This window comes from Saimiri boliviensis, chromosome X, assembly GCF_048565385.1.
Source record: "Saimiri boliviensis isolate mSaiBol1 chromosome X, mSaiBol1.pri, whole genome shotgun sequence".
Lineage (NCBI taxonomy): Eukaryota > Metazoa > Chordata > Mammalia > Primates > Cebidae > Saimiri > Saimiri boliviensis.
In genome coordinates, this window is record NC_133470.1 from 124,312,249 (window position 1) to 124,340,194 (window position 27,946).

The 27,946-nt window shown below is 35.4% G+C and overlaps 1 protein-coding gene and 1 long non-coding RNA gene across 6 annotated transcripts in view; both read left to right on the forward strand.

Annotated features, from left to right (window-relative positions):
- Positions 1–23,295, forward strand: part of LOC141582782 (uncharacterized) — a 45,718-nt gene extending 22,423 nt beyond the window's left edge. The window contains exon 2 of the long non-coding RNA XR_012515656.1: positions 251–23,295. This is a non-coding gene — a long non-coding RNA (uncharacterized LOC141582782). The remainder of the gene's footprint in view (positions 1–250) is intronic.
- AMMECR1 (AMMECR nuclear protein 1) overlaps positions 1–27,946 on the forward strand; it is a 142,592-nt gene that overhangs the window by 22,958 nt on the left and 91,688 nt on the right. The gene's annotated exons all lie outside the window — the stretch shown is intronic.

Sequence of the window (27,946 nt, forward strand, 5' to 3'; positions counted from 1 at the left end):
AACATATTGTGTTATATGCCTTTATAGTATGCTCATGGTGTCTTTTAAAATATGTATAGAACATTGAAACTCTGCATAATTGATAACATAAATATCACTGAGACTACTGTGTTGATTTTCATGAGTGATTTCCTCTGTATTATCTGCTTTATTTTAGTTGATTTTCCAAGAAAAGGGCTTAATGACTTTGTAATAACTCTTATAGTGTTTTATTCATTGTGATTGACACTCAATATTTTTCCTCTTGCAGCATGACTCCCAAATCCAGAGTCTCATATACAATTGTAGGTGCTACGTTAAGAGAAACAGGACAGGTATCTAGAAAGTATTAGTGTTCTTTTTTTTTTTTTTTTTTCTTCCTTACTCTTCTCTCTGTCTCCTACACCAGCCACACACAAAGGTGTAAGGTTGTGTTCATATCATACCTGCAACTAAACTCATTCAGGACTCCAGAAGTCTGTAAATGGGAAACCACTTGTAGTTTAACATATCCTAATCTAGTATTAGGATGATGCTAACATTGTTGTCAAACTTTCTCAAACTTGTAATTTGTTTTGGCATCATTATAATGAATAATCAATTGTATGAGATAAAACAGTAAATGTTCTAGTAAAATGCATTTTTAAAATGTTTGGTTCCTTATAAGACTCAGACCTTATAATGACCATTTTCTCATTTCATCAAAGAAATACACTGAGACCTTAGTAACCTTCCTTCTGTTTAGTTATGACTCCGAGCATGGAACTAGATGCTGCACAGTCAGTCTTATCATGACTAGAATCATTTATAGTCTCTCATGTTCTTTTACTTAAAGTATGTGAATCTTTTGAAAAGCAATATTTTAAAAATAGTTGAAATACAGCCAAATGTTTATAACAATAAATGCTTTTTTACTGCATCTGTTCTCAAAAATACATTTATTTCCCTGTGGTCAGCAAAGGTAAAATAGAATATAAATCAAAGCTGATCATATTTTCTCTCTTCTAATTCTATAGAGGTTTATGGACTTTACCTAGCAGCTTATATGCACATATCACCAGATATCCCACGTATTTTGTTAGGCAATTTTAAGAGATGATGGTTATAACCTTTTAAGAAGACACAAATGCCAGAATGGTTTTCAAACTCAAGTAAAGGGGATTTCTGGAATACTAGCGTAAGGACTTCAGAAAATTTTCTCCTCTATAAAAGCAGTATCTGACAGCGATTGTCAAAAACAAGTTTTTCAGATTTCTAAAAATAGCCCAAAGCTTCCAACAACCCAAGGAGCATTTATTCAATACAACAGCTGATTTTTGGTTAAAAAAAAAAGTTAGCTTTGTTGTACTTTAACTTGCCCTAATCCAATCAACCTTTCCTCAGATCCACAATATCCCCAGAAGCTAGTAACCTTGCATCCATGGTAGCTGTGAAAACTTGCAGCCACCGGAGAGGTGCAAGCTCCTCAAATATCCCCAGATAGCTGTCTCTATTTGACCTGTCTTGCAGCTCTTTGGGAATGCCCTATTCATGAGGCTTGTCTTTATTTGATCTGACTCAGTGGAAAAGTCCTATCAGCAGGACATTTGTTGAAAACAAGCAGCAGCAATTGTTTAATACCATATTTGCCTGAGGTGGCTGAATTTTAGACCCTGTGGAAGCAGAAAGTGAAGCTAAGGCAGAATTGTAAACTGTCAGAGCATTGAAGGCATACCTAACACAGGGCCCTTTGGCAAAGGATGAAAAATCTCTTGGTTCAAAACATTTTAGAAAATATGCCAGTCATTAGCTCATCACTAAGTAGTTGAACAGATACTTCAACGGACACACATGACAGGGAATATAGGCTTTACAGAACTAGTCCAGGAAAGTCATTAAGCAAACAGTAACAACAAACTTTGGGGGTGAAGAGGTCTGATTTCCAAACTTTCTACCTTATATTGTTTAAAATCTCTAGTTTTTAACAACAACAACAAAAAAATTAAAACCAACAGCAAACTGGTACTTAATTCAGGGACACAAGCAGTCAATAAAAACTGTCACTGAGGAAGCCTGGATGTTGTGCTTACTTAGATAGAACTTTAAATCAGTTATTGTAAACCTATTTAAAGAACAGAAGGAAACTATGGCTGAAGAATTAAAGGAAAGCATGAGAATGCTATCTTACCAAATACCAACAGAGAAAGAGAGAAGTTACAAAAAACCAAATAGAAAATCTGGAGTTGGAAATTATAAAAGATGAAATGAAAAGAAATTATTAAAAGGATTCATCAACAGATTTGAGCTGACAGAAGAATCAAGAAATTTGAAGATAGGTTAACTTTTGTTATCGTATGTGGAACAAAAGAAAACAAAAAGGGTAGCAAAACCTAAGAGACTTGTGAGGCACCATGAAGTATACCAGCATGTACATGATGGAGTCTCTGAAGGGGGTAAAATAACATTTGAAGGAATAACAGCTGAAAACTTCCCAAATTTATGAAAATATTAAATATAACATCCAAGAAGCTCCATATACTCAAAGAAGGATAAGCTCAAAGGGATTCACACCCAGACACAGTGATAGTCAAATTGTTGAGATAAAAAAAGATTTTTTTTTTTTTTTTTTTTTTGAGACAGTCTCGCTTTGTCGCCAGGTGCCAGACTGGAGTGCAGTGGCGCAATCTCAGCTCACTGCAATCTCCGCCTCCCAGGTTCAAGCAGTTCTCGTGCCTCAGCCTCCCGAGTAGCTGGGACCAGATGTGCGCGCCACCACGCCCAGCTGATTTTTGTATTTTTTAGTAGAGATGGGGTTTCACCATGGTCTCTATCTCTTGATCTCATGATCCACCCACCTCGACCTCCCAAAGTGCTGGGATTACAGGTGTGAGCCTTCCGGCCCAAAAAGATTCTTAAAAGCAACAAGAGAGAAGGGACTCGTCATGGACAAGGGAGCCTCAATATGCTTAATAGCTAATTTCTCATCAGAAACAGAGCCGGAAGGGCAGTTGGATGAAATATTCAAAATGCTAGAAATTAAGACTGTTAACCAAGAATTCTGTATCTAGTGAAACTATTTTTTATAAATGAGAGATAATTAGGACATTCCTAGATAAACAGAAACAGATAATTTGTTGCTGCAGACCTGTTTTGTAAGAAATATGAAAGGGAATCCTTCAGGGCGAAATGAAAGGAAGCTATTTACTTGAATGTACAGAAATAAAGAGTACTTATAAAGGTAACTATATAGGTAAACATAAAAGACAGTTTAAAGGTATGTTTGTTTATAACTCTTTTATCTGATTTAAAAGATAGCAGCTACATAAGATACGAAACTGTTAATTGGCTTATTTCATATAAAGATATAATTTGAATGACAACAATAGCACAAAAGAGGGAGAGGGAGGGAACAGAGCTATAGGGGAACAGAATTTTTGTATATTATTGACACTGGTTAGTATTAATCTGAAGTAGATTGTGTTAGGTTAATATGTTAATTCTAATTCTTAAGGCAGCCATTAAGAAAGAGACTCAAACTAGAGTAAAGAATTGGTAGTTAGCTTTAGAAATTTCAGTGCTTTGGTATGCAGGTTAGATTCTGAAAGTGAGGTTATGGGTTATTTCCAAAGTTGAGCTTTAGCTGACAATTTCATATGTTGTAAACATGCATAAGTATATTGCCTAAGTAGAATATTTGGTACCTTTCTAGATAAACTGTAATAAAATACAGAGAAAATTTATAATAATTAATTCTCAGCACATTTTCATGAGTTATACATTTATTCTTGCTCCAGTTTTTGAAATGAGAAGACTATACCAAAGAGAATTTAAACTTTGCCTGCTTCTTCCAAGTATGATTTCTAATATTGTGGGAGTTGCACTACTCAAGCTTGGTTTAGTTACAGGTCCCTGCCCTCTCCTATAAGGTGCTTAATGATATTTATTTTTGATTTTAAAGTTAATATCGTTAATAATTCCATGACACTTCTCAAGAAACTGAAGACAGTTAAAAAATCTCTCTGAGCTTCACTGCCTTTCTTTCAGAACAATTCCAAGAGACCTTCAGTCTGATGTGAATTATCTATCACTAAATGTATACATCTATTGCCCAGAAAGTTGTTTTTAAGCTCAGGTGGAGTCTCTAAATAAACTGTGGAAATTTTTTTTCTGAAATAATTATGGCACATCAATAAAACTGTTGAGTCTTTTTTTAAATAGAGGTTTCTAGATTTTAGAATTTAGTTATCTGTTAATGAACAGATTCAATGCATCCTTGAAAAAATTAATTCAAGTATTTTTTAAAATTTATACCTAAGGCAGCGTGAGAGATTCAAAGATGGAAGAGATGTGGTTCCTGCCCTCATCAAGACTTACTATTAGGTTGGTGCAAAAGTAATTGCGTGTTTTGCCATTAAGGACAAGTGTAAAGAGTTGTAATACGAAAAAGGATTACCTTTTATAATGGAGTTTAAGTGTAACCTATCTTACCTAATGAATTACAGAATAACAAAGTTCAGTATCATAAATACCATTGTAACTTACATTATAGTATTGATTTGTTCCTCTGGGGAGAAAATCAGCTTTCCTTTTAACTTGGTTTGAGTTCTGTTTATTTGAGAAAGAACTACTGTGGCAGACCAAACGAATAAAAGCTTTCAACAGTTTTTAATGCATCTTGAACCATCTGCTATTAGCACCAAGCCAGTACCGCAGTGTTTCTGGAGCTGGCTGTCAGGGTCAGCAATGACCAGCAGATAAAACAAGATTTCTTGTGTAGGAAGCTGTTGAACTGGTACTCTCAGAAGGGACCACCATCTTTCCTCTCCTGCCTAGGGATCTTAGTCTCCTTATTTAGCATTTGTTTACCAAGTTTCAAAAGAGTAGCTAAGCAATTTTTTAGAAATGTTTTAGCATAGATGCAAGGTATACATGATTGCGGAAGGGAGAGAGGACACAGTGCTAGGATATAGATAGAAAAAGTGCCGATCTCACCTCCATGAAGTCAGAGCAACAACCTCAAGGGATGAGGCTTGGTCTAGTTATGATAGCATAGTTTCTTTCTATAATATGCTTGGAAAACTATTTACCTTCAAAACAAACCCACTGTACTATTTTAAGCAAATTGGTTTGGTTTTAAATCATGTTTTAAAAGTTATTTAATGTTTAAATTATGAAATTTTAATTAAATGAACTGTCTTCAGAGATAATTGACCTAGATAAAAGTAACTGTGGGAATACTGTGATAGATAAGGCTCCCCTGCCCTTAAGAAGTTTATACTCTAGTAGGAGAGCTAAGTTATACAATTCAGATAACTAATACAAGTAAGTAAGTACCTTATATAGGTATAAACAAAGCCTCTAGAAGTTACAGGCTGATGACTGTAGATGGGAGATTTTAGTTAAGATGTCTTATGAGTCATTGGGTTCACAAACAGATATTAAGATAAAAAGGAAATGTATAAATCATATTTCCATGAAAAATCCTGCCTTCACTAGAATAAGCCTACATCTTTTTCAGCATTGATATTTAGGGATAGACAGTTGTTGACATGACGATGACATGCTAATGAGTTAATTTTTAAAACATCATTACAGGGGCAGAGTGAATGGTAAAGAATCCTTCTGTGTCTGGGTTTATAAGAGTAGGTCAAAAGGAATGGCCAGGATAACACGTCAGATAAATTCAAGAAAATCAGGTTCCCTAAATGTGTCAGACTTTGTGACAGGTACAGGTAATACTATGGTCCTTTGCTCTTCAGTAGCTCACAGCCTAGCAGGAGAACTCAGAATGCTGTATCATTGGAAGACCTTATCCCTAAATCCTATCGCATGATCCCTGGACCTTCTAAACTGGATGAAGGAGTATATACCAGATGGTGGGGATACTTTAAAATCTTCTGACAGGAAACCATGCTCCTGGAATGAACTTTTTTAAAAGGTAGTATATTCACATGGTGTGAAATCTGAACACAAGATGACAATGAGATGTAGATTTCCCGCTGACTCCTGTCTCCCAGCTACCTAGTTGCCCTTCACAAAGGCAACAGCTGCTGCCACCGATTTCTTGTGTATCTTTACAGATACAGTCTATGCATATGCTGTTAGAATTTATGTACATATGCATGCCTTTTTGTTTTGCATAAAGTAGCATACTATACGTACTTTTCTGCATGTATTTTGCAGTTTATAGACAATTCTGAAGATACATTTTATTTTATTTTATTTTATTTATTTATTTTTGAGACTGGGTCTTACTCTGTTGCCCAGGCTGCAGTGCAGTGGCACGATCTCAGCTCACTGTGACCTCTGCCTCATGGGTTCAAGGTACCCATTCTCCTACCTCAGCCTCCCGAGTGGCTAGGATTACAGATGCACGCCACCACGCTCAGCTAATTTTTGTATTTTTAGTAGAGACAGCATTTCACCAGGTTAGCCAGGCTGGTCTTGAACACCTGACCTCCAGTGATCCACCCACCTCAGCCTCCCAAAGTGCTGGGATTACAGGCATGAGCCACCGCGCCCGGCCTGGAGATATGTTTTAAAAGACTATTTTTAAGAGCAATTTTGGCTCACAATGAAAGTGAGAGGAAGGTGTAGCGATACACCATATACTCCTTGCTCCCACATATATATATAGCCTCCCCCATTAAAAACATCCCACACCTGAGTGGTATATTTGTTACAACTGATGTCCCTGCATTAACACATCATTATTACACAAACTTCGTAGTTTACATTAGTGTTCACTTTTGGTATTGTACATTCTAAAGGTTTAGACAAATGTGTTGTTATATGTACCTACCAGTATAGTATCATAGAATTTTCACTGTCCTGAAAATCCTCTGTGTTCTACCTATTCATTTCTCTATCCTTACCACTTATCTTCTTACTGTCTCCACAATTTTGCCTTTTTCAGAGTATCACATCATTGGAATCATACAGCGTGTAGCATTTTTAGATTGGCGTCTTTCACTTGGCAACATGCATTTAAGTTTCTTCTCCATCTTTCCATGGCTTGATAGTTCATTTCTTTTTAGTGCTGAATAATATTCCATTGTCTAGATGTACTATAGTTTGTTTATTCATTCACCTACTGAAGGACATGTTGGTTACTTCCAGGTTTTAGCAATTACAAGTAAAGCTGCTATAAACACCTATTTTCTGTAGGTTTTGTGTGGACATAAAGTTTCAACTCCTTTGGGTAAATACCAGGGAGCATGATTGCTGGAGTGTATGGTAAAAGTATGTTTAGTTTTGTAAGAAACTGTCAAACTGTCTTCTAAAGTGGTTGTACTATTTTGCATTCCCACCAGAAATAAATGAGAGCTGCTATTGCCGCATATCCTTGGAGATGCTTCTGTATCAGCACACCTTCAAATCCTGGTTCTTTTCTTTTTAAAAACTATTTATTTTGAAATAATTAAAAGCTCACGAGAAGTTGCAAAAATAGCGCAGCAAAATCCTGTGTACCCATCACCCAACTTCCCACTGGTGATATATAACTACAGTGTATTATCAATACTAAAAAATTGACTGTCACAATATCAACTAGACTGCAGTACCTGTTTCTTTTTAATGCCTGCAAGATATTCCATTGTATGGGTATTTTATTTAACCAGTCCTTTATTGATGGGCATTAAAATTGTAGTATTGCTGGTATAGGGAAAGATAGGAGACAATAAGATCTGTGTATTCAGGGCCACTGCTAGCATTTACATTGTTTTTGTGTGTATTAGAAAAAAGTGTCCTCTCTGGCTGATTGCAGTCCCACAGGCACATGGCTTGAGAAAGTAGAATATAACCTAGATAACTGTTTTTAGCACCTTTGCATGTATATCTCTTTGTGCATAAGTGGGAATACATATGCAGGATAATGGAGTGTCATTTAAATTCTGCAATATGACATCTGTGTTCCAATGTGAAACTTTGAAACTGTCCCTTTCAGATTTAGCATGTGCTCTCATCCTCCTACCTTAACCTTCATCACCTCTCTTTAGTACCTTAGGTCTTGCATATTTTCTATTATTATTATTGTCATTATCATTATTATTGATATTATTATCTTGCTCTGTCACCCAGACTGGAGTGCAGTGGTGTGATCTTGGCTTACTGCAACCTCCACCTTCTTGGTTCTAGCGATTCTCTTGTCTCAGCCTCCCAAGTAGCTGGGACTATAGGCGCGCACCACCATTCCCGGCTAATTTTTAAGATATTTTTATTAGAGACAGGTTTCACCATGTTGGCCAGGCTGGTCTTGAACTCCTGATCTTAGGTGATCTGCCCACCTCAACCTCCCCATGTGCTGGGATTACAGGCGTGAGCCACCATGGCTGGCCTGTATTTTCTATTATTTATGTATGTGTGTACCTCCCACATTGGATAGTAAGCTCCTTTGATACCAGACGCCTCCTGTCTTCATCGTTATATTTTCTTTTTTTTCATCATTATATTTTCTGTCCCTTCTCTTCCCCACTCCACTATTATCAATCTACATAGAACATTGTTTTTTATAAGCATGCTAAGTGAATTTTTGTTTAAACATTTTCTTAAGGTGAGGAAGTTAAGAGGAGTGACTTTTTAAATTTGCCTCTCAGTACTTCAAGAGGAATCATGAAATCTTAAAATCCAAATCATTTTCAATTAAACTACCCACACACTCCACACTTGTAGGAGAGAAAAAGAGTGTGTTATTAAGTCAACCAACTAATAATGGGTTGCTGCAGTTTCAAAAACATTAAGCATTGTAGTATTGAAGAAAATAGGCTAGTGGACCTTGTGACATTGCAAGCAGGGAAGTACTTTATATGTATTGTACACTCATGTTCAATAAGTAGAATTCTGAGAAGTTGCATAAATCTTGTGGCCTAAAAATTCCAAATTTCATCAGGTCTTCTATATGCCATTGATTTAGAAGGGAAATTGTCCATTTTTAACACTGGCCTTTTTATTACTGTTAAGCACCAGAAATGTTTTATAAAATTTTAATTATATTAAATATTTCACTAAAACTTACATCATTGGAATCATATGTGGTACATATCAGGACTGCTACAAATATGTGAGAATAGAAATGTACTTTTTTAAAAAAATGCATATTCTATTATGTAGACTTTATATTAGCAATGTAACTAAATAAAATTAGCAGACTATTCATACAGCCTAATTGGCACGTAAATCTTATACAAGTGACAAGTTAAAATAGATAATAGTAGTTGCAAATGTAGCTTGACATCAATATTGGGTGGTTATGTTTGCTTATATATATGATTTAAAGAGGTAAGCATTGGGGAAGTTAGGATGAATAAAACTGGGGAGGAAAGGAGGAGAAATGCTCTTTAGATCTAATGTTCACAGTGGATCATCAAGTGAGAATTGCTTTGCTAGCAACACATAAATATTTTTTCATTATAGGGAATAACTGTTACTGGGAAAGCATTGGAGTATTTTTTTCCTTGCTTATTTGCTGCAAATAGTTATTTGTAACCCAATAAACAAAGTATGTGGGTTCACTATGGGATATTACATTGTTATATAGAAGTTCTTGTTTTCCTCATGTTAACTATAATGGTTTTCTACCTGTATCCCAGGAAATAAAACAAGTTGGATTGATTCCAGTATGTTTTATTTTTCAGCTTTAGTGCTAAAATCAGATTGTGTGCAACTCTGAATCATGGTTTTATACTAAGTAAATTACAGTATATCTTCCAGTACAATTATAAGAATGCTGTAACATGCAGGATGCTTTCTTGAGCATTTCTGTGATTAACGATTAATTTTTTCCTAAATTTGGCTGGATAGATTTGCATTGAAGAGGATTGTCAACTACCATTTGAGTGCCATCTGTGTATTTGACAGTTTACTGTGGACTAATAGGAATTTAATGAATAGAATAGTGCATTTTTGATTTGGCAAGCATTCTTACAGAGATGAATAGGCTGGGCACATTTGTCTAGTAGGTATGTGTGTTTATCTACATACATGTTTTATATTAATTTTGGCCTGTAAACTTCCAGTATAAATAGAGTAATTTACCAACTTGCTCTTCCACTGGGACATATGTAAGTAAACTATCTTTTCTAACTAAGCAGGTGGCTATTTCTATGACTGGTATGTTTCCATTTTTAACATACATTAATGTAATTAAATTTTGTATGTGTCTGTGTATAATGATCTCTCATTTTCTCTGCTTCTTGAGGGATCCTAGTGTGGATAGTATAAAATAGTAATATCCTTGCCTCCTTTTCTTGACTTTTTCCCTCATTCTGTGAACTGGAATTATGTGCCTTCTCTACCTTGCTCCAGTGCCTTCACTTAAGTGGCCACAAGTGGGTAACTAAAAGAGGTAGAAATAGCCACATGTGCATAATGGAGAGTTGGGTATTTGTGATAAAACGTGGGAATGAGGGAAGTATAGTAATCATTTTGAAGTTAATGGACTTATTTGTTGGGGGAAGGATTCACGGACAGTTTTGAATTATGTTTCAAATCATAAGGATTTAGAATTTGATTTAGAGGGAGAGAACTAGACATTCTAGCCAGCGAGGATTATACACAGAGATGAGTAAGTAGTTTTGTTTAGAGAGCTATTGGGAAATAAGTTTATTTGAGAATTCTTGAGAGGGAAGAGCAGAGTGGCTTAAAATTAAAGCATCTGTTCATTCATTTTGACTTGATTTTCTAACCTATGTGAGAATGCTGTAGAAGTTATATGGTTGAATAACTGAGGGATGAGTCACATTTAAGTCAGAGTCATTATTGAAGAAAATATTAGTCCAGAGTAGACTCTAGTCCACATAAGAATTAGCTGTGAAATTAGATTTGTGAGGAAAGAATAAGTACAAATAATAGTACAGGAAAGAAATGGTATAGTTTGGCGTTTAACTGAATAATGTGAGTGGTGATCTAGAGGCTCATGTTAGGCTAGCATTGTTCATCCAAAGGGAAGGGCTGTACCATTTCTAATGAATTTGGAGAGCTCTGTCAGCCATACATTGATGAAGCCCTGCAGAGTAATATCTATGATTTTGCTTGCAGGTATTCTTTGAAGAGCTCTAGTATTCTGTCAATTTCTAAGCGTGCCTAATCTGACTCTTGAAATTCTGGTAGAGCTTGTAGGGAGAAATCAAGAGAAACTGCTGAGAACCTATTATGTGGTGTACATCCTGCTGGCTGTTTTACATAACTGCTTCGCTTCCCTGTTTTTTGACCAAATCAAATCTTCTGTAAAGGTGTATGAGGGTGGGTAGGTGATTAGGCATTCCGCTAAGGGAGAACTCTCCATTCTTCAAAGTTTTGCCACCTAAAAAATTTCAGAAGCCATGGTGCTACTTCAGCTGTTTGAGAGATTTCCAGCCTGCCTTCTTCCTTTTAGTCTGTGTTTGATTTATGCTATTTGATGGCTCCAAGACACAGATACTGAGCTAAAGTACTTTCTCCAATCATGGTCCTCTTTGTTGCTTCCCTGAACTCCCAAATTAGGTAAGTGTCTCTCCTCTGTGTCCCATAATTCCTCATTCATAGCTATTTTCTTATTTACTGCTTAATATTAAATTCTAATTATGTATTTCTCACCTTCAGTTACTAGAGTATAAGCTCCTGAAGAGTGAGGATGGTCCTTTGCATGGCAAAAATAGTAGAGAAGGTGCTTACTAATGGTTTTTTGTACTAAATTGACCACTTCAACTGCAGTTTGGCTTCTTACCTTGTTTATCCTTGTGGGATGGCCTTGTACACTGTCTAACCCATTCTTTGTATCGTGAAAGAATGGGACAAGGAAACTTCTTAGCTTTCTTTTTGGTCTGTTTTAATCCAGACAACTTGATGTTTTGAATACCTAGTTTTGACTTGCTTCCAGGTAACAGACGAAGTCCTTCAGGGGTATAGTATTCACAACTCTACCCTGTACTAGAAAGTGTCATGTAGACTGGTAACTTAGAAGATTGAGGTATAAGAAATGGTTGAGGTCAGGAATTCTGAGCATCAGTATACACACCGATTATGATACTCAGGAAACCAGGGAGCCCCTGGTTACATAAGGAAGTGTGAACTGCTCCAGATAGAAATCGGAACAAGACATCCTCATTACTGTAACTCTGAGGTCTAATAGATGTCCTCCCTACACAACAAGATGGTCTGTATTTTCCAGGATTGGAGAGGAAATCAAAACAACTTGAAAGTTTTTTGTCAACTAGGTCTGGAGGCACTTGCCTGAAGTAAAAAGGTCCTCTGATTCAACAACTCCTCGTCAGTCTCAGTCACATTAGGTGACTACACCAGTTAGTGTGTCTCTGCATTTTGGTTCTATTTGTGAAAAATGTTCCCATATGGAAATAACACAATAGTAAGAAATAGTTTATCCTTCACCCCTTCTTTTGACACTCTACTCTTGAGTTCTGATAGCTGAAGTTCTTTTATCTTTCTTAAACCTACCACCTTCACAAGAAGACAAATTGTTTAAACTCATCTATCTTTCACATTATAGTATCAGGTCTCACAGTTGACAGAATCATTGGCAGTAAGACCATTATCTATTTTAACCAGTGGTTGAAAATTCTACTGAGTTGTCTATTGGATCTCAAGAAACTATTAACTTATGAGCATAATTTAGTATTGAAGCATCTTGTGGCCCTCCTGGCCATCAAAGGTAATCAGATAATCCAAAAGGACCCTTGAACTGGTATCAAGATTCAGTAGTAACTAATGTAGGATACTAAGGATTAGCCTCATGATTTTTTCTAAACTAAGGTCTCCAGATGGCCAATGAGTTTATGAAATCAGAAGGATCTGGTGAAATGGGAGGACAGAGAAGATGATGCTAAGCAACTTTTCATACATGTTCTAATTTTTTTTTTTTTTTTTTTTTTTTGAGACGGAGTCTCACTCTGTCACTCAGGCTGGAGAGCTGTGGCAGAATCACCCCTCACTGCAGCCTCAACCTCCCAGGCTCTGGTGATCCTCCCACCTCAACCTCCCGAGTAGCTAGGACTACAGGCATGCTTGACCATGCCTGGTTAATTTTTGTAATTTTTCGTAAAGACAGGTTTTTGCCATGTTGCTCAGGGTGGTCTCAAACTCCTGAACTCAAGAGATCCACCTGCTTGGGCCTCCCAAAGTGTTAGAATTACAAGAGTGAGCCACTACACCTGGCCCATGCTCTAATTTTTTTAATGGTCTTGTGCCCATTCAGCGTTTATAATTCAGGTGAGTCATAACTACAGACTGTATAAGGGTAATGTGAAACTCTATCTGGTTCTTTAGCCATGCTGGGGTTGGGTTCTTTTAAAAATAGATCATTTCTAGATAGCAACCATGTATTCTGGATTTCCCAGGACAGCCCTGATTTCATTTTGTCCCATTGTGTCCATAAGTATACTTATATTAATAAGACTTTTTGCAAGTTTTGGGCTTGGAAAATATGGACATTAGGCATATAAGGACATCCTTCTTGCCAACTGAAAACAGCTCATCACAGCATAGCCTTGCTCTTTCGACCCTGCCATTCTAACTGCCAGCAGTCTCTGAATTTGCTCCCATCTTGTTTCCTCCCCTTACTTTAACCCTTTATAAGTTAATTTATCTCTTTTATTTGGTGTCTCCTTGCCTCTGGAGTCCAGCAAATTGTGTATTCTTACACTCTCACAAAGCTACTTGTACCGTAACATTTTGGTAATAGGATATACTCTTTTGAAAAATGTGATACTTTTGTTTTTCCCAGGGTGCTTTGGGGTTCGTTGAAAACTGTTCTGTGAGATACTTATCTTCAGAGGCCTCCAGAAACACATTCAGTAAGAAGCAGTACTACCACTACCATTTATTGTTTACTTTGTATGAGAACTTGGGTACATTTTTTAAAAAATCTCATTTAATCCTAACCACCTGTGAGGTTGATGGTGTTCCCTTTTCACAGATAAGGAAATAGGGAGGTTAAGTGAGTTTTTCAAGATCCTGCATTTGGAAATCCTTGCTACATTCCAATAAGATACTAGTTGTGCACATACCAGACTTAGAATTGTGGATGAACTGACCAGTGATTCCAACCCCATAATAGAACAGAACTTAGGAAATACATATTTCTGTACTCTTGGTTGGTGAATTTTTATACGTTCTTCTTGTATACCAGTGGTCCTCAAACTTGAGAATGCATGAAAACCATCTGAAGGGCTTGTTACTCCGGGTTTCTGATTCAGTAAGTGTGAGAATTAAGTGTGTAAAATTAAGCTTAAAACTTAATTTGTAGTAAGTTCCCAGTGATGCCAACGTTGCTGATGCAGGGATCACACTTTGAGTCATTGTTACATACTAATCATTTTTTTATTCAGCAAATCATTATTCATTACTTATGGTGTTCTAGGCACTGTGCTAAGCACTGTGGGTATAATAATGAAAAGGTTAGACAGGGTCTTTGTTTTCATAAAGGTTATAGTCTAGTGGGACAGATGACTAAACTAATTTTATTGGGATAAGTAAGCCGGGATTGCCATAGAGAACAACAGAGTTGCTATCTTTTACTTTAGATGGGTTGAGAATCCCGTCTAAAGGATGGTAGATGGATCTCTTTGAGGAGGTGATAGTCTAAGACCTAAAGGATATGAAGAGCTCATGGCTTTCGTCCTTGACTTTTCTTAGCTCTAACTTCTGTTGCCGTCACTGGTGATGACTACCTTGGGAGAACTCCATGAATTTCTGACTGACATATGTGTAATTCATTCTTTGCTACTTTGTGGCCTTGGCCAAGCTTGATTGCATAGTTCCTTTATGATTGTTTACTTCCTCTCCACCCCAACCTTCCCCCACCATCCAGTATAGATACAGAAATCAGAGGAATTTGAAGAATGGGCTAATTTTGTCTTCTGCCTTCACCTAGGCCAAATCCTTTCGTATATGATGGCTTGAGAAGAATATATGCTAAGGAATTGTGCCTGTGAACCTGCCATTCATGGCCACTGCCCTTACCTTATAACTATCAAAGATGCCTTAAAATTCTGTCTTAATTGCCAGCTTGCAAATTTGCCTAAAAAGGGTTGGTAGTGTAGGAATCCATACAACTTTTAGCTACCCTGATGTTAGGTTTCTCTAGGGAAGATTTCTAGATTCTTGCAGTCTAAGAAGCCATGTGGTGTCAGAGCAATACAAAACCAAACCTTCCTTCCAGTTATGGTGACTAAAGCTGAAAAACTTCTAGGTAATTGAAAGAGACTTTCTACTGAACTATTATTATTTCTTGCCTTCAGATTTTTAGTTCTGAAGTTTGATGCCTTACTCTTTTTTTTTCCCACTCTGATTCTGTCCTGCCCTGACCTAACTAGCTTTTGCTTCGAATCCATCCTGCCTCCAGAGACATTTTGCCGTCTAGTTTCATTTTTTAAAAAATTTTTACTTTTATTTATTTGTTTATTTATTTATTTTGAGACAAGGGTCTTCTTCTGTTGTCCAGGCTGGAGTGCAGTGAAGTGACCTCAGCTCACTGCAACCACAGCCTCTTGGGTTCAAGCAATTTTCCTGTCTCAGCCTCCTGAGTAGCTTGGATTACAAGCCTGTGCCACCATGCCCAGCTAATGTTTGTATTTTTAGTAGAGATGGAGTTTCACCATGTTGATCAGGCCAATCTGGAACTCCTGACTTCAGTCATCTGCCTCGGCCTCCCAAATGCTGGTATTACAGGCGTGAGCCACCGTGCCCAGCTTCATTTTATTTTAATTAAACATTTTCTCTGGTATTGTGTTCCTTTGGAGAAAAAGAGACTCTTACCAGGTGCTATGGTATGAATATTTGTGACCTGCCCCCCCACCAAATTCATATGTTGAATTCTAATTCCCAAGATGATGCTATTAAGAGGTAGTGTTTTTCGGGAGGTTATTAGATCACAAAGGTAGAGACCTCATGAATGAGATTGGTGCCCTTTAATAAAAGAGGCCCAAGGGAGCTCATTCTTCCTTCCTACCATGTGAGACACAGCAAGACGTTGCTGTTTATGAGGAATGGGCATGCAGCAGACATTGAATCTGCCAGCTCCTTAATCTTGGACTTCCTGGCCTCCAGAACTATGAGAAATAAATGTATTATTTGTGAGCTACCCATTTTATGGTATTTTATTGTAAATAGTCCAAACAGATTAAGACAACAGATATTTCTCTAGGTATTTTCAGACAGAACATTTCACTTGGCCCAGGTATATATGTCTTTTGATAATAGACTTCCTTAGTCATCTCTCCATAAATTCCTGAACCAGAGAAGGGGAATATTAGAAATTGACTTTTCTGGTTGCCAAAGATATCTTTAGTTTACATCAGAAATGTTTTGAACAGTTATCCAGTGCATGCTTAATGGGCTGTCTCTTACACCCACCTGCACATAGAGGCCAGATTTAACTACCTTACCCAGATTAAGAATTTCCTTTTCCTTGTGGACTCAGAATTTTCTTCCTGCTAGCCTGGTTCCTGATGGCATACAGTGGATCAACATTTTTTTGTTAACGCATATATCAACCATAAGAATGACTGAAATAAAAAAAGGAAATGGTGTGCCAGCTCACTCATAGCTGGAGACGATAAACCTTTTCTGTTGCTTTAGAGTCAGATATCCCTGGTTGGTAGTATCATGTCTACTCCATATTAACAGTGTCTTGGGCAAGTAAACCACTCTTGCCGAGAAGAATAAAACGCCTATGAAAGCACCTAATAGTACTTGATTCATAATATGCTCTCACTGAATGTTAATGCTCGCTTCCCTCCTTGATATTCTTCAAGTCCTGAAATATTTGATTAAGCAAGGCATAGTCTCTCATGGTGTACTCCATCAGCACCAGAATCTTACATTTTCCAGATACGGAATCCTTTTAAGAACTACCTGCTAAATTATATTTATTATTACAAATGATAATCTCAGAGTAACCTTACTTCTTCAAGGTATCCAAGAAAAGAAATTAACAATTATTGGGAGTCTACCTAGTAGAGGTCTTACTGACCCAAAATGATAATAGCATTAATAAATATACCTTTATTGACAGCATTATAATACTTAGCAATTTCCAGGAACTTTTTAACAGATAGTATCCTTGGATTCCTGTAGAAGTTCATCAGGCAGGCAGTCCCCATCGTGCATATCTATGTCCAAGGATGAAGGGAATGGATGATTCTTTCATGGTGTTTTGACTGATGGATGGTGGAGCGTTGGCCTAAGTCTGCTGACACCCCTCCTCTCACTGCCCTATTCCAGCAGTTTTATCCTACTATGCCACTTTTTTTTTTTTTTTTTTTTTGAATCTGAGGTTTTGGTACATGATTATCCAATTACTAGAATTCTAAGACAAAATATTTCTTAGGTTTCCCCTAATTTTATCTCTGAGATGTTTATCTTCCTAAGAGATAGTTCTTAAGTGTGGGACTTTTAAACTCTACCTAGAGGTCAGAGAAAGTTGTTTATGACTTTGATGTCAATTCTGTGCACCATACTTAGACTATACTACACATTCCAAAAACAGTATTTCTTGGGCCTGGACTTATAACAAAACTCTCTAGTGTGATGTATTCTCATTCGCTCTTTTGTATTAAACTATTTTATTTATTCTTTGAGCAAACATATTTAGCCCTTACAATGTGTCATGGGATGGGAATAGGACCATGCAAAAGATAACCTCTGTTTTCTTGGAGCTTCTGCTGTATCAGTAGGAAATACACAAATTGGTATTGATGTGTACTGTGAAGAAAAATAAACATTTTTAAATTTTCGCTCAAGTCATGAGATTACTAAATTGTAGTATCTGTCAGTGACCCCTCCTAGACCATCTAAAAAGTTAATTATTGAGAAGATGGCCTCAGGAAAGGAACATTGTCTCTAACATCCATGTGCAGTTTCTTCCTTCTTTTCCATTATTTAGACTAAGATCTTGCCTTCTTGTATGGTTGTGAGCAACCCTGGTCGAGTGGAGTGTAAGGGCATGGCCAAAGACAGATTGCAGAGGAAGGCTGTTAGGAATAAAGCACCTTTGGAGAAACAGTCTTACAGCAAATACTATTAGAGTTGTATTTGTCATTTATCCTTTAAATGTAATGTCTTGCCTTATAGAGTGTCACATCAAGAACACTGAAAACAGATGTATTTTAAAATATGTATTTAGCGATCTACTATGTTTAACAAAACACAACATAAAAAAGCAGCCTCCTCAAATGCTTCTAGTTTTATCGTGTACTACTGTAGAATAAGTTCTTTTTGATTTAAGTGTTTTAAAAGTTTTGAAGAACCAGGGAGTCTGCAAGTTGGAAAGAAGCCATTCTTACCATGAGGCAAATATACTTTAGTTTAATTTTTAAACTATAACTGCCGTTTGACCTTAAATTAAGACAGTCTGTTTTCATTGTGGTGTTTTACTGGTTTAACAATGAGAACATTTAAAGCAGCTGCCACCAATTAAAATGATTCATAAATGCTGGTTGTAAATAAATATTCTTGAAATTTTAACTCAACTAAGTCAATCTTTTTAGTGGCACTTTCTGGAAAGCAATTTGGTAAAATGCATCAAGAGCTATAAAAATGTTCATACACTTTGATCTGGTAATTCAGTTTCTTAAATATCCTTAGAAAATAAATCCGAGACCTAGATAAAGTTTAATAAATAAAGATGTCCCTCACAGTTTATCAAGGAAATAGTTGCCTAAATTATTGTTTACCTATATGATATATCATGGGGGCATTAAAATATTTTTGAAGAGTGTTAACCATGTAGAAAAATGTTTATGCAATTCAGTTGAAAAACAAAACCATACAGCATGATCTTAAAAATGTGAAAATATTTCCATAGAAAGAGTGTCAGTAAACATTGTAAATTTTCATTTTCTTTGTGTTATGAGATTGTGTATGATATTTATTTTCTCCTTTCTACTTTTCTGTATTTTCTGGACTTTTTTATAATGAACATGTACTGAATTTATAGTGAATAAAAAATGTTATGTAAGTATTTTGATCGTTTCAGTAAGGATGCCTTTTATGACTATCCAGTCTATTTATATTATTATGACATAATTTTTTCCAGATTTTCAGCTTTAGAGCATTTTTTCTAGTGAATTTTGTTTTTATCATTTTAATGTTTATTTTTATGACATGTAGTATCAACAATTTTACTTCTGCTTACTTTAATTCCGAGGTATTCTTCTTTAAAGCCAATAATTCAGTTCCATGTTGGAATATCATTTTTCAAGTGGTTTACATCAAACAGCACACACATTCATAATATGTGGTACACACACATTCATAGTATGTGATAAAGAGAGTTGGCTCTGGCGCCAGTAGTATCTACTTTATAGGGTTGTTATAAGGATTTCAAAGAGTTATTACATGTAAGTACTTATTTTTAAAAGGCCTGTTATATAGTAAATATTCAATAAAAATTGGCTATTTTTAGTAGTGTGTGTGCATATATGCACCCATATACACATACATATTGTCATGATAATTTGAAAAATGCCTTTTTATCTCTTCCTTTTATTTTATACAGTTTTAATTTTAAAATAAAGGGTTTTATCTTATTTTCAGATAAAATTAGTTTTCCTTATATGCTTTGAAATTGTTTCAAAAAATTTTCAGCAATAGAAACCTTATTGGTTTGTTTTTCAGTCATATTTTTTCCATATTTGAAATTGATCATTCACCTGGGCTGGATGGACTGAAGATCAGCTTCATTCTAAGTATAAAAGAACTTTTATTTACATAAACAAAGTTGATGTATTCATAACCAGTTACTCTCATCTATTATTTACCTCATTTATTAAAGTACTGCTTAAATAGAGAAGGAGGGGGATGGGTAGGTTTCAGTATACTCCCAAAATAATAAAACTAAATTTGTTTCTTTTTAAACTTTATAATCCAGCTTTCTCTAATCAAACTGATATTCCCAGACAGATTTGGGGGGAAAGAGAGCTACCTTTTATTGAATCCTGTGTTGGGCTAGACACTTACATGTATTACATAATTCTGTAGTCCAATATGAAACTATTTTAAGTAATCATTTGGCAGTTTTACTGTCCTAGACTACAGAATCACAAATGTGTTCCTATAGAAAACAATTTAGATTTAACTGATTAACTGTTTATTAAATAACTAATTGCAATAGTTTTTCCATTATTCAGTTTCGTTTCTTTGAAACAGAGGTGCTTCTGTGGTATGTTTGTATTGGCAGATTAAAGAAAGAATCTGGGCAAGTTTGAAAGCATGAAACTGGTCACTGAAAGCTTCTTTTCAAATACAAAAGTTTTTTTTTTTTTAATCAATCTAGTAATATTCAACAGAGACACATATAGATAATCCAGATATCTTCTTTAGCTGGATATTTGGTTAGTATTTAATGTCAAGAAGGAGTGTGAGAGGTAGTCCCTGTAGGAAATTATATTCTTTGGTCTTTCATTCTACAGCTATGTAGAAATTCTGGATTGAGTATGAAATTCATTTATACTGTGGGATTCATCTAAGAAGCAGTGGTTTGGGGTATTGTTCTTGCTGGTGAAAGGAGAGGACTGATGGAACTCTAGGAAAAATTACCTTTTAGGGATGAGCATGTTCAATAGCTTAGGTGGCAAATTTTGCTTTCTTGTATTGATGTGATGAAGCTGAGCAGGTAACTGCCATTTCCAGACCATATACACTACCTTTGGCTAATTTATCTTCTGTCATGTACCTAGCCTCCTAGCTGGAGGCTTTTTACACCTAAGTATTTAAATATACGTAGGTGCGAGTTGGTGGCTACTGTGTTCCTTCTTATGTTTCTAGGGAGTTTGTTCCCTTTGTTTAGCTTGTGTTTCATTTGTTTACAAAGTTACAAGCTTTGAAGTAGGCAGCTATACAGGATTGCCTAAAGAGAATTGTAAAGCGAGAAGTCTGCTTTATAGGTAAGCAATGATCCTTATTTGACTACCTTATTACCTCAGTTTCCCAGCCAGTGTCTTTCATGAATTCAGCTTTCTCATAGGCTTGGCGTTGGCTTACTTACTGCTATCCTAATTTTTTGTGGAAACTTACTTAATTTTGTGTCTCCCAGATTACATGCTAGCTCAATTTGCTATCTGAACATTTAAGTATCAAACCTTTGCCTGATGTGTTAGTGAGGAATTTTTAAAAAATAATTTTTGATATAATTTAATGGTACACATTATGTTCTTTTTTCTTGTTCCATCATAAAAGAAATTTTCATATCTCGTTTTCATATTGTAAGGTTCCTGTCCTAGGTGACTGCCCTTCTATAGATATGGCATTGTTATTACAAGATTTGTACTGGTAAGACTGATAAATTTAGTGTTTTCTAGGACAGTAGTGAGGTAAACAGCTGTGCTGTAAGATTGTTTAAATCACCATAGCTGAAAAAATAGCCCTTTAAAAATAGCAGTAACAGAATATACATACATTAGACATAATGCATGGTTATTAATGACTTCCTCACGATTTTTTAGGAGTTATAAATAAGGTTGTTTAGATTGTACTTTTTTTAAACTCACAGAGGGAGAATAAGAGGAGTGAGCTATTTTTGGCATGGGCTTACAGAAGGAAATATCAGTGTGACTGGTAACTGACATATTTGTCAAGTTCAGTTTCTACCTGACTGCTTTGATTTTTTAAAAAATTTCATTACTTTGGACTTTGGAGTTCTCAGTATATGAAATTTTTTAAGAGTGACATGTCTAACCTTTGGGTTCTGAGTAGTGTGTTGCCCTGAAATTGGTTGAGTCATTTCATATTCTTCTAAGAGTTTACCACCTGTCAAAGCTGAAGAAATCTGTCCCTTTTGCCTTTTACTTCCTGAACCATTTTTCTTCTGGCACTAGTCTTCTCTTATTTGTGATAGGTTTTCTCACATTTTATATGTGAAACCTACCACAGAGTTTGAATCTTAATGTGACTTAGAAAGGGCTTTGAGACTTCTACTTCTGTCCAGAAAGGAGTAACTGGTACAAGACTTGCTCCTTTTCACCTCACATCTCCCATAAACAACTAGAAACCAGACAAAATACATGAAACAATTGTTTTTAGACATCAGGCAGCAGATAGCACAGGACTGTGGTCATTAAGAGAAAGGGAACAAATGAAGTGAGCTCTACCATCACCCTGATTTTTTGTCAGCAGGCACGTTCTAGACCACTGCATTGTGAGGGGGAACACAAGCAGAACCTGCACTCTTGCTGAATTGGTGAGACAGAGATAGGAATTCAGGGAGGCCTAGGTGGCAGAAATTTATGGAGCAGAGTACTGGAGAGGGTAAGCTACTCAGAGACATAGCTCCAGAAGTCTGCCTAGATGTTCCCTTTGTCTCTGGCTGAATATGAATCTGTGCATGTATTAAGGGCAACACTTGAGGCTGGGCAGAAAACCACTGCTCAGGAGCTATAAGTTGAAAACTTACCAGAGCTCATACAGACCTGAGAGACATATGAGTTCCTACAGCAAGGGTTGTGAGACCTGGTTATATACCTGGGGCATTCCATAGAGACTCAAGAAGGGTCATATTTTAGTAGTAAAGGCTACTTTAAAGTAAAGGACTTTAAATAATTATCCACAGATAATTTAACTGCATAAAAAAACAAACCTGAACACTCTTTGAAGGGAGGATAGCAAATTCCAAACACTCAACAATATGACAATTATAATATCTGGCATACAAAAAATTACTAGACATTTCAAGAGGCACTACATTGTGACCCATAACCAGGAGGAAGTCAATCAGTAGAAACAGAACCAGAAATGATGGTTATAGAATTAGCAGACAAGGACTTTAAAACAGCTATTAAATATATTGAAGGGTTCAAAGGAAAACATGAATATAGTGAGTAAAGAAATGGAAGATATATAAATTAAATGGAACTCCTGGAGCTGAAAAGTATACTGTAAAAAGTGAAAAATGCATTGGATGAAATAAATAGCAAATTAGATGCTGCAGAGGAAAATATCAATGAATTTGTATACATAGAAACAGAAATTATCCTATCTTAAACAATAGAAAATATGGAAGGAAAAAAGCCTCAGTGAACTGTGAGACAATATCAAGCAGATTAACATACTTGCAATTGGAATCCCATAAGGAAAGGAGAGAGAGAAATAGGCTGAAAAAAGTAGTTGAAGAAATAATGGCCAGAAATTTTCCAAATATGAAAATGTAAATCCATAAATCCAAGAAGCTCAGTGTATCACAAACAGAAAAACCACACTAAAGCAACGACAATCAAATTGTTGAAAACTAGTGGTAGAGCATTTTAAAAGCCACTAGGAAAAAAACAAGGACACATTATAGACAGAGGAACAAAGATAAGAACCATATGCTTCTCTTCAGATACAGTGGAAGCTTCCAGAAGACAATGGAATGACATCTTTAAAGTGCTGAAAAAAATATACTGCCAATCTCAAATTTGATTCTGGTGAAAATATCCTTAAAAACTTAAGACAAAAGAAATCAAGGTGAAATATATTTTTTTCAGACCAAAATGAAAATAATTATCACTAGCAAACCAGAACTACAAGAAATTTAAAGGCAGCTGTCCAGGCTGAAGGAAAATGATAACAGATGGAAACTTGGATCTCTACAAAGTAAGGAAGAGTGCCAGATAAGTGTGGCAAGTGAAGGATAAATATAAAAAAAATTTCCCCCTCATTTAAAAAATTCTTTAAAAGTTAGGTTATTGTTTAAAGGAAAATTAATAATCTATTATAGGATTATAAGGTATATAGGAATTAAAGGTATAACAGTAACCTCAAGGGATGTGAGGGGTGAAATGGAAGTATACTGTTAAGGTCCTTACATTACTTTTGTAGTGATAAAATATTACTTGAAAGTAGGTTGCAATAAGATAAAGATGCATCTGATATGACCTAGAAAAATTACTAAAAAGGGCATAAATAACAACTGGTGATAAAATAAAATACTAAAGTATACTCATTTAATCTTAAAGACAGAAAAAGAGAAGTGGAGAACAAATGGGAAATATAGAATACAAATATCAGATATAAAGATGGTAGACTTAAACCCAACTCTGTCAGCAGTTATATTAAATGTAAGTAGTCTAATCACTCCAGTTAAAAGGCTGCATAACAAATGCAAGACCTAACCATATACTGTATATAAGAAACCCAGTTTAAGGATAAAGACACAGATAGGTTAAAAGCAAAAAGACAGAAAAAGATATATAAATATTCATAAGAAAGCTAGAGTTAATATGCCAATAAGAGATGAATTGGACAACTGGACTTCAAGACAGGCAGTGTTACCAGGAATGAGGGCCATGTAATAATGATAAAGTGGTTAACTCAAGAAGACAAAATACTAAATGTGTATGTACCTAACAGATCCTCAAAAATACATGAAAGAAAAAAAAAACAACAGATACACGTAAAAGGATAAGTAAACAAAGCTACAATTAGAGTTGGATATTTCAACATTATTGACTCACAAATGGATAGAACAAGTAGACAAAAATCAGTGAGGAGACAAAAAACATGACCAGTACTACCAACCAACTGGACCTAATCAACACTTACAAAACAGTGGACCTAACACTACCAGAATACATTTTCTTTTCAAATTCACAAGGTATATTCACTAAGATAGATCATATTCTGGGGCATAAAACAAGCCTTCAATATATTTAGAAGAACCAAAGTCGTATGCAGTATGTTATCTGACTAAAATGGAATTAAGTCAGAAATCAGAGACAAAAAGGTGTCTGTAAAATTCTCAAACATTAGGACATAATATAAAATTACACCCCTAAAAAGTCATTAGTCCAAGAAGAAATCACAAGGGCAATTAAAAATATTTTGAACTGAATGATAATGAAAATATAACATATTAAAGTTTATGACCTGCAACTAACACAGTGCTGAGAGGGAAATTTATAGCTTTAAAAGAAGGAAGAGTGAAATCAATAAGCTTCTACCTTAAGAAGCTAGAAAAAGAAGAGCAAGTTAAACTCCAATTAAGTAACAGAAATAATAGAAGAGTACAAATCAGGAAAATAGAAAACAAAAAATAGGGGAAAACTAATAAAAATGAAAGCCTGCTCTTTAAAAAGATCAATACAATTGATAAACCAATACCTAGACTGATAAAGATTAAAAAGAGAGACAAGACACAAATTAACACAAGTTACCAATGCCACAATGAAAGAATAGACATACAGCTTTACAGACATTAAAAGGGTGATATGGGAATATTCTGAATGACTTTGTGCCAATAAATTCTACAACTTAGATGAAATGGAAAAATTTCTTGAAAGACAATTTAACAAAATGAGTCAGAAATACTAGTATATCTGAATAGCCTTATATCTATTAAATAAAGTAAATCTGTAATTAAAAACCATCCCATAACTAAAACTCTAACCTCCAATGAAGTCAATGGTAAAGCCTATCAAATATTTAAGGAACAAATAAACCAAACTCAAAGAAAATAGAGTAGGATAGAATTCTTCCTAACTCAATCTATGAGGCTAGAGAAATTGAAACTCTTGTACACTGCTGGTGGAACTGCAAAATGGTGCAGTAGCTATGGAAAACAGCATGGAAGTTCCTAAAAATGTAAAATAAAACTACCAAAAAGCAATCCCACTTTTGGGTGTGTATCCAAAAGAACTGAAATCAGGATCTTGAAGAGATTATCTCGGATCCCATGTTCACGGCAACAATATTCACAGTAGCCAAGATAGAGAACAACCCAAGTATCCATTAATAGACAAATGAATAAAGAAAATGTGGTATATACATACAACAGAATATTAGCCTTTAAAAACAAGGAAATTATGTAGTAGTTGTTATTTGCAACAACTGGCTTAACCTAAAGAATATTATGCTAAGTGAAATAAGCCAGTCACAGAAGGACAAATACTGCATAATTCCACTTTTATGAGATACATAATAGTTAAACAAATAGGAGTATAGAATACATTTGTGGTTACCAGTGGATTGGGGGAAGGGAGGATGGGGATTTGTTCAACAGTATAAAGTTGCAGTAGTGTTAGATGAATAAGTTCTGAAGAGCTTCTATACAAAATAGTGCCTATAGTTAACAATAGAGTATCATGCACGTCAAAATTTGTTAAGAGGGTAAATCTCATACTGTGTGTTCTTACCATAGGACAAATAAGAAGAGATGTAAGGAGAGGGACACATGTTTTGGGAGGTATTAGCTATGTTTAATACCTTGATTGTGGTTATGATATCACTATCATTTGCATATATCAAAACTCATCAAATTGTACAAATTAAATATGTTCAGTTCTATTCATATCAATTATATGCAAGAAAGCTGTTTTTTTAAAAAAAGGCCTTGAACACAGGTATCATAGTGGCTTTATTTATAATAGGCCCAGAGTGGAAGCAACCCTAAAGCCATCAATAGTTGAGTGGACAAAAAACTGACATATCCATTTAATGGAATATTACTTGGCAATAGAAAATATCAGACAACATAAATGAGTATCTGAAGCATTATGCTAAGTGAAGATTGAAGCAAAAAATTGTATATTGGATGATTCCATTTATATGAAATTCTACAAAATGCAAAACTATAGTGACAGCAGATTAGTGTTTGCCCCAGGATCCAGAACTGTGGGGAGGGGATTGATTGCAAAGTGATGCAAGGAAACTCTTTGGGGTGATGGAAATGTTTTATACCTCGGTTGTAGTTTAGGTTACGTATATGTATGTATTTGCCAAAATTCATTAAACTTTACACTTAAAATGGGTGCTTTTATTATATATAAACTATATTTTAATAATGCTGGTTTTTAAAAAGGAGCACTTTGGAGACAAGGGTATCAGTTTCATCTAAAAATGTCTCAACCTCTTGGATATTTCATAGTAGAGATTCTCCAGAGGCAGAACTATTTTCTGAAAGATAAAGGAAGGGGCGGCAGAAGCAAAAGCAACACACATAGCCCTGACACAAAATACTGTCACAAGTTGTTGATGACTTTATGCCTTGATCTTGCCTTTCTTCTTCTCCCTAAAGTGAGAAGGCCTTGCTATAAAGCTGTCTTTCCAGCACTTTTCTTTCATGGGAGTGAGTAATCCAATACAAAGATCTTAAATTCATTAACAGTTACCTTTCTAAATCCAGAAGACATGTGAAAAACAAACACATAACAGTTTTAAGTCTTACTTTTTAAGCTAGCATCAGATCTCTTTAGAGTAGAAAACAACATAAAAACCTGGAATGAAGAAGACGGATAGTTTTCTAGCTCTTTTAATATTCATATTTAAATCAATCAGTATATTTATTTCCTTTCTACTCTATTTCTACTAATTGAGTGGGCTCTGGGGAAGACAAGATGCTATAAGATAGGTCATTAGCTGGTGGTAGAAATATGTAGGTACAAAATCCAAAACAAATAACAACATCCCTTCGTGATAAAAACCCTCAGCAAATAAGGCATCGAAGGTACATGACATCAAAATAATAAAAACCATCTATGACAAACCCACAGCCAACATTATACTGAATGGGGAAAATTTAAAAACCATTCCCCTTAAGAACAAGAACAAGACAAGGATGTCCACTCATCATTCCTATTCAAGATAGTACTGAAAGTACCAGCGAGAACAATCAGGCAAGAGAGAAAAAAAATAAATGGCATTCAAACTGGAAAGGAGGAAGTCAAATTATCTCTGTTCATCAATGACATGATTGTATAGTTAGAAAACAAAAATGACCCCTTGAAGACTCCTAGATTTTGTGACATCAGTAAAGTTTCAGGATACGAAATCAATGTACAAAAATCAGTATTTCTGTACACAATGTTCAAGCTGAGAGCCAAATAATAATGAAGTCAATCCCAGTTAAAATAGCCACACAAAAAAATAAAATATCTAAGAATACATTTAATCAAGGAGGCAAAAGATCTCTACAAGGAGAACTACAAAATACTGATGAAAAATCATAGATGACACAAACAAATTGAAAAACATCCCATGCTCCTGAATTAGAGTAATCAATATTTTAAAAAATGACCATACTGCCCAA